The sequence below is a fragment of the Megascapheus bottae genome, chromosome 6 (genome assembly GCF_031878675.1).
Source record: "Megascapheus bottae isolate mThoBot1 chromosome 6, mThoBot2.hap1, whole genome shotgun sequence".
Classification (NCBI taxonomy): Eukaryota; Metazoa; Chordata; class Mammalia; order Rodentia; family Geomyidae; genus Megascapheus; species Megascapheus bottae.
Genome location: NC_143514.1, coordinates 79,196,842 through 79,203,094, shown reverse-complemented (window position 1 = coordinate 79,203,094; position 6,253 = coordinate 79,196,842).

Here is a 6,253-nt window from a genome sequence, read left to right as displayed (position 1 = left end):
GCAGGAAGTCTGCAGGCAGGCAAGGCTCTCCAGTGGGGAGATTTTGCTCAACAAACCATGTAAACACGAACCACGCAACACTTGGGGTGTGTGTGTGTGTGTGTGTGTGTGTGTGTGTGTGTGTGTGTGTGTGTGTGTACCAGTCCTGGGGTTTGAACTCAGAGCCTGTGTGCTATCCTCAAGTTTGTGTTGCTCAAGGTTAGCACTCTACCACTTGAGCCACAGCTCTACCTCTGGCTTTTTACTGGCTTATTGAAAACAAGAATCCCACAGACTTTTCTGCCTAGGCTGGCTTTGAACCACAATCCTCAGATCTCAGCCTCCTCGGTAGCTAGGATTACAAGTACGAGCCACCAGCGCTCGTCATGTTAATTGGGTATGGGGCTTGAACTGCAGCCCCACTCCCTTTTATTTTCTTTTTTGCTATAGGCTAGTGCTCTACTACTTGAGCCACTCCTCACTTCTGGCTTTTTGCTGGTTACTTGGAGATCAGTCTCTCCAATTTTTCTGGCTGGCTTTGAACCACAGTCCTCAGGTGTCAGCCTCTTGAATAGTTAGGCGTGAGCCCCAGAGCCCAGAACCAGACCTTTTTTTTGTTGTTTTGTTTTTTCAATAGTTTCTTTCTTGTGTGTGCTGGGATGGAACCTAGGGCTTCATGTATGTTAAGGGTTCTCTACCTCTGAGCAATACACCCGCTACATACAATACATTTTCACGGAGAAAAAGTTTCCTTACTTTCCCAGACACACATCCCGGGAGAGATGACTTTGGACCCCTTTCATTACCACAATAGGGAAATAGAGTCACAGGTGCTGGTCTGGGACTGGCCAATCACAGCCAAGGCCCCTGACCGCCTCGTGCTCCCCACATGTCCAGTAGCCAGGGAAACACTAGGCCAAGTAGCCAAAATCAGAGCAAAGTCCACCAGGCTGGTGGCTTTTCATCTCTCCAGAGCAGGCTCCCCAGTTGATGTGTGGTGGCACAAATCCAGTTCATTCAGGCTTTTACCCCTTGTTCACTGCTGGGGGCCACGAGGAACTCTCTGTGTGGGGTACTGGGTGGGGGAGAACTGAGCCTTCTGCGTGGAGTACTGGGTTTAGGGTACTGTTCCTGACGTCCAGAGCAGATGCGAGTTGTGAGGTTTCTCACGACGCCTGTGAGGAAGATGACAGCGAGACGTGTCTGGTGTGTTGACAGATCACCCTCCATTGCTACGGAGACCTGGGTGTTTTCCTTCACCAGTCTTGCTGGGGTGGGTTTTTTTTTTTTTTGTCTCTCCTTTTGTCACAGCCCGACAACTAAGAGGTGACAGGACTGTAGGGCTCTAGTTATAGAGAGTCTGAAAAATCCTCTGAAACAAGCTGCAAGCTGTGGTTCAAGGAGTCGAGCGCCAGCCTCGAGCCCCAAAGCGGAGGCAGTGTTCCGTCCCCGCATGCAAGCCCAATTTCTGGCACAAAAATGAAAAACAGCCACCTCACATTGCGACATAATCTACACACACAAGAAAAAGGGAAAATCCTCCAAAGAAAATGCATTTTAATGTGAGGGGGCTGCCTACTGGGCAGGGACGGGAAGGAGGGATGGGGCCATGCACAGAGGCACAGGGGCTGCCCCGTGTGCAGGCGGGAGGGAACAAATCTCAACCAACTGCCTGCCTGGTGGCATGTACGCCTGTCGTCCCGGTGAGAGGGAGTCCAGTCCAGCTAGAGCCAAACGCTCCATCTTACCCAAATAGAAAGAGAGAGGGGAAGGCAGGAAAGAAGGAGGGAGGGAGGGAGGGAAGGAGGGAGGGAGGGAAGGAAGGAAAGAAGGAGGGAGGGAGGGAAGCAGGGGGAAGGGAGGGAGGGAAGGAGGGAGGGAGGGAAGGCAGGAAAGAAGGAGGGAGGGAGGGAAGGAGGGAGGGAGGGAAGGAAGGAAAGAAGGAGGGAGGGAGGGAAGCAGAGGGAAGGGAGGGAGGGAAGGAGGGAGGGAGGGAGGGAGGGAGGGAAGGCAGGAAAGAAGGAGGGAGGGAGGGAGGGAGGGAAGGAAGGAAGGAGGGAGGGAAGGCAGGAAAAAAGGAGGGAGGGAGGGAGGGAGGGAAGGATGGAAGGAGGGAGGGAGGGAGGGCAGGTCCATCTTCCTGATCCCTAGCTGAGGCTCAGCCCATACCTGATCGATCCTTCCTTCCTTCCTTCCTTCCTTCCTTCCTTCCTTCCTTCCTTCCTTCCTTCCTTCCTACCTTCCTTCCTACCTTCCGGGGAGCCCCAGCAGTTCTAGGGCCCTAACGCTCCCCTCCACGCCAGGGCGCTGGCAGACTGGCGGGGCTGCGGGGTCCTGGGCCGCCCCGGGTTCCCCGAGACCCGGATCTCGGGCTGCAGCCCGGCTACGTGGATCGGGAACCCCGCCTGCCAGGGCGACCCTGGAAGCCCAACGGTCAGCGCCCGGTTCCCGTGTCCCCCCCCCCCCGGTCGGCCGCACCCCATCCTGCGCCCCGCGCCCTGCGCCCCGCGCGCCCGTGGCTGCTCCACTCCTGCCCGCCCCGGCCCCGGGCCCTTCCCGGGCCTGGATGCGGCAGTGCCTTCAGCTTGTTCCCCGGGCCCGAGCGTGGCCTAGTGGTAGAATCGACCCGGGGTTCGATTCCTCGGCACCACAAACATAGAAAAAAGCCGGCAGCGGTGCTGAGGCTCAAGTGGTGGAGCTCCAGCCTTCAGAAAGTCCAAGGACAGCGCTCAGGCCCAGAGCTCAAGTGGTGGAGCTCCAGCCTCGAGAAAGTCCAAGGACAGCGCTCAGGCCCAGAGCTCAAGTGGTGGAGCTCCAGCCTTGAGAAAGTCCAAGGACAGCGCTCAGGCCCTGAGCTCAAGCCCAGGACTGGAACAACAAAAAACAAAAAAACCAAAGTTGGTTCCCTCTCTGAGGTGGGAGGGAAGGGAGAATTTGCCCCAAAGCACCGGCCCTATCCCTTCCCTCCTCCCCTCACTCCTCCCCACCCCCCACCCCACCTCACCTCATCTCACTCATCCCCACCTCTCTTCAGCCCACCCCACCCCGCCTCACCTCACCTCACTCATCCCCACCCCCTCGGCCTGGTAAGTAGCTAGAATTACAGGCATGAGCCACCAGCACCTGGCTTACAAAGAATTGGTTTAAAAAGAGAATAGCTGGGGAGGACGGCTCACGCCTGTGAGCCCAGCAACAGGAGAGGTAGAGCGGGATCTTTGTTATAACTGCAGAGGACCAAGCGTGGTGGTGCACGTCTGGTGTCCAACTTTCAGACAAGCAAGCAGATCACCCGTTTGAGGCTAGCGTGAGCAAAGCTGAGGACAGCTCAGGTGGCAGCGCACACTGAGAAGGCCTTTGAAATAGTGGGGTGTGCCTGGGAGAGTGCATGGCTTTGTGAAGTGCTAAGTCCATCCCAATAGGAAAGGAAAAGAAAACAAAAAAGCCTGGAGAAGTGGCATGTATGATTTCTTTTTCTGGTCCTGGGGTTTGAACTCCAGACCTGCCCACTGTCCCTGTGCTTCCTTGAACCACAGTGCCACTTCCAGCTTTTTCTCCATCGTTTATTGGAGATAAGCATCTCACAGATTTTTCCGCGGGTGCTGGGTTTGAACTCAGTGCCTCATGCTCTCCTTTGGCTTCTTCGATCAAGACTTGCTAGTGCTCTACCACTTTCAGCTTCTTGGTGATTCATTGGAGATCAGAGTCTCTCAGGCTTTTCTGCCTAGGCTGGTTTTGAATCTCCATCCTCAGATCTCAGCCTCGTGGGAGCTGGGATTAAAGGCTCGAGCCACTGGCACCGGGCCACGGTTGGTTTTATTTTTTAGCAGCATAATGACTACAATACACCGGGGTGGAAATGGCGTAACTAGGTCTACAGACACAAAATGAGATGGTTACCAAGGCAGGTTGATGTCCTTGGAGCCTGCATGGAGGGAGGTCAGGGAAGGAAAGCTTCCTGTAATAACCTGGCCAACTTAGCCATCAAATTCTGTTTTTGTGAACTGCTTAACCTGCTTGACCACCTGGTTTCATCCTCGTGGTGGCTGACTGTGCATCATAAGATGACGTCCTCCGGTGACCACCTGCCTGTCGTTATCATCCCCTGCGTGTGCTGTTTGCCTTTAAATCCTCAGCCCTGCTGAGGCTCGAGCTGAAGGTGGAGAGGAATTGCTACGCTGCTATTTAAATGACTCCTAGCTCGCTTCAGTGAGTGCTGGTGACTCTATCGCTGGGGGGTTCAGGTTCCCCCCAAAGTGGCTAGGCTATTACACTTCCTGCCCCAGAAGAGGCCCTGAATAGAGGCCAGGTAGAGCCACTGTAATCCACTGCTCCTTGCCCTTGACGCAGGCCGCCAGAGTCCATTGCTCCTAGGGCGGCTCCCTGCCCCTGCTCCCACCACGCCCTGCCCCGTCATGCCACCCGGCCTGCAGAACCCTGGTCTGCAACATGCGTACAAGGAGGGAGAGAAGCCACCAGGCCAAGGCTCCTGGAGCAGCTGTGCACGCTTCTGTCCACGCTTCTCACGAAGGAAGCCACGTCAGTAAGGCAGGGCCCACACCCCGACTCGCCCGTGTGCAGCCTGCAGCCTCACGCTGCCGCTCTTTGTCCTTCCCGAGAAAACAGTGTGTCCTCTCCTATCAGAGCTTGATGGACAAGATAGCAAGGGTGTCCCCAGGCCAGCCAGGGGCCCGGGGACTCTTCCCAATGAAAAATAACGTGTGCTAAGCATTTTATGTGACTCTGTCACAGGCAGGTGCTTTGGCTGATTGAAGGTGGCCCGGAGCAGCTGTGCATCCTGACTCACACTTGTCATCCTAGCTACGGAGGAGCTGAGATCCGAGGGTGGTGGTTGAAAGCCAGCCCAGGCTGGACTAGAAATGTGGCTCAGGTGGTAGAGCACCAGCCAAGCAAACCAGAGGCCTGAGTTCAAATGCTGGTCCTAGAGCTGGGGATGTCCATTTATAAATGGGGATGGCAGCTGGGGGTGGGGGAGGGCTGGGCGGAGCCTCCTGGCAGAGCGTTGATCTCTCATGCTGGCAGACCTGTAGACTCAGCGAGCGCAGGCTACATGTTGTAGGCCTCTCCTGCAGCACCTTCCTCTATAGTCACGTGAAATCCTTAGATCACATGCTGCAGGAACCCCACAGGCCAGAAAGGACTAGAACTCCCTCCCCGCAACCTGTGCAGCCACGCAGGCACCAGGCACAAGGGCCGATGACCCACCGTCCACTTCCCACCTGGGGTCTGGGACTCATTAGGAAGCCAGCAGCTTTCCCAGGGTGCTCTCTCCAGTCCCCCTTGCAGTCACACTTGAGGTTCAGCCCCAAGGGCCACAGAAGCAGAGCAGCCTCCAGGCCTCAGGGGTCAGCAGCGTGGAAGGGATGGATGGACAGTCAGCTGGGCTGTAGCTCCGTGACAGAACTTCTGCCTACAGTCCACTGGGCTCCATTAACACCAGCACAGAAAAAGAAAAATGAGTCTCACATCTGTGCATCCACCCCGGGCCTCCCATAACTGAACCCCAATGAACACCCCTCCCCGTGCTGAGGGCTTGCTTCACTCCCCTCCATTTCCTGCCCCCTCTGCTTGCCTGTATTCCCCCCCCCCCCCCCGTTCCGTGGCTCTGGGGGAACAGGCAGGCAGGAAGAGGCAGTCGTAGGCTTTTTCTCACATACTGTTTGCTTTGCTATAAAGTAGGCCTGAGTGAGGAAACACCAATGTCTTCCACCTCATCACATTATCTACTCAGCCAGTAGATGTGGCGTGCACACTTGTAATTCTAGCTTTCTGATGATTAGTAGGAGATAACAGTCTCCTGGCTGGCTTTGAACCTCAGTCCTCAGATCTCAGCCTCCTGCGTAGCTGGGATAACAGGTGTGAGTCACCGTGCTGAGCTGGTTCATGACCCTCCTTGCTGACAGGACCCCAGAAATCTGTATTTTAATTCTCCTGGCAATCTTCCAACACCTTGATTATTTATTTATTTTTTGTTAGCTTGAGGCTTGAACTCTGGACCTGGACGCTGTCCCTGAGCTCTTCAGCTCAGGGCTACCACTCTACCACTTTGAGAAACAGCAAAGCTTCTGGTTTCCTGGTGGTTAATTGGAGATAAAAGTCTTATAGACTTCAGTGCCCGGGCTGGCTTTGAACCACAATATTCATATCGCAGTCTCCTGAGTAGCCAGGATTACAGGCGTGAGCTGCCGGTGCCAGGCTCAGCTCCAAGATCTTTATTGGACCAATTCAGAAATTGGCTGTGCTGATGGGGTTGCTA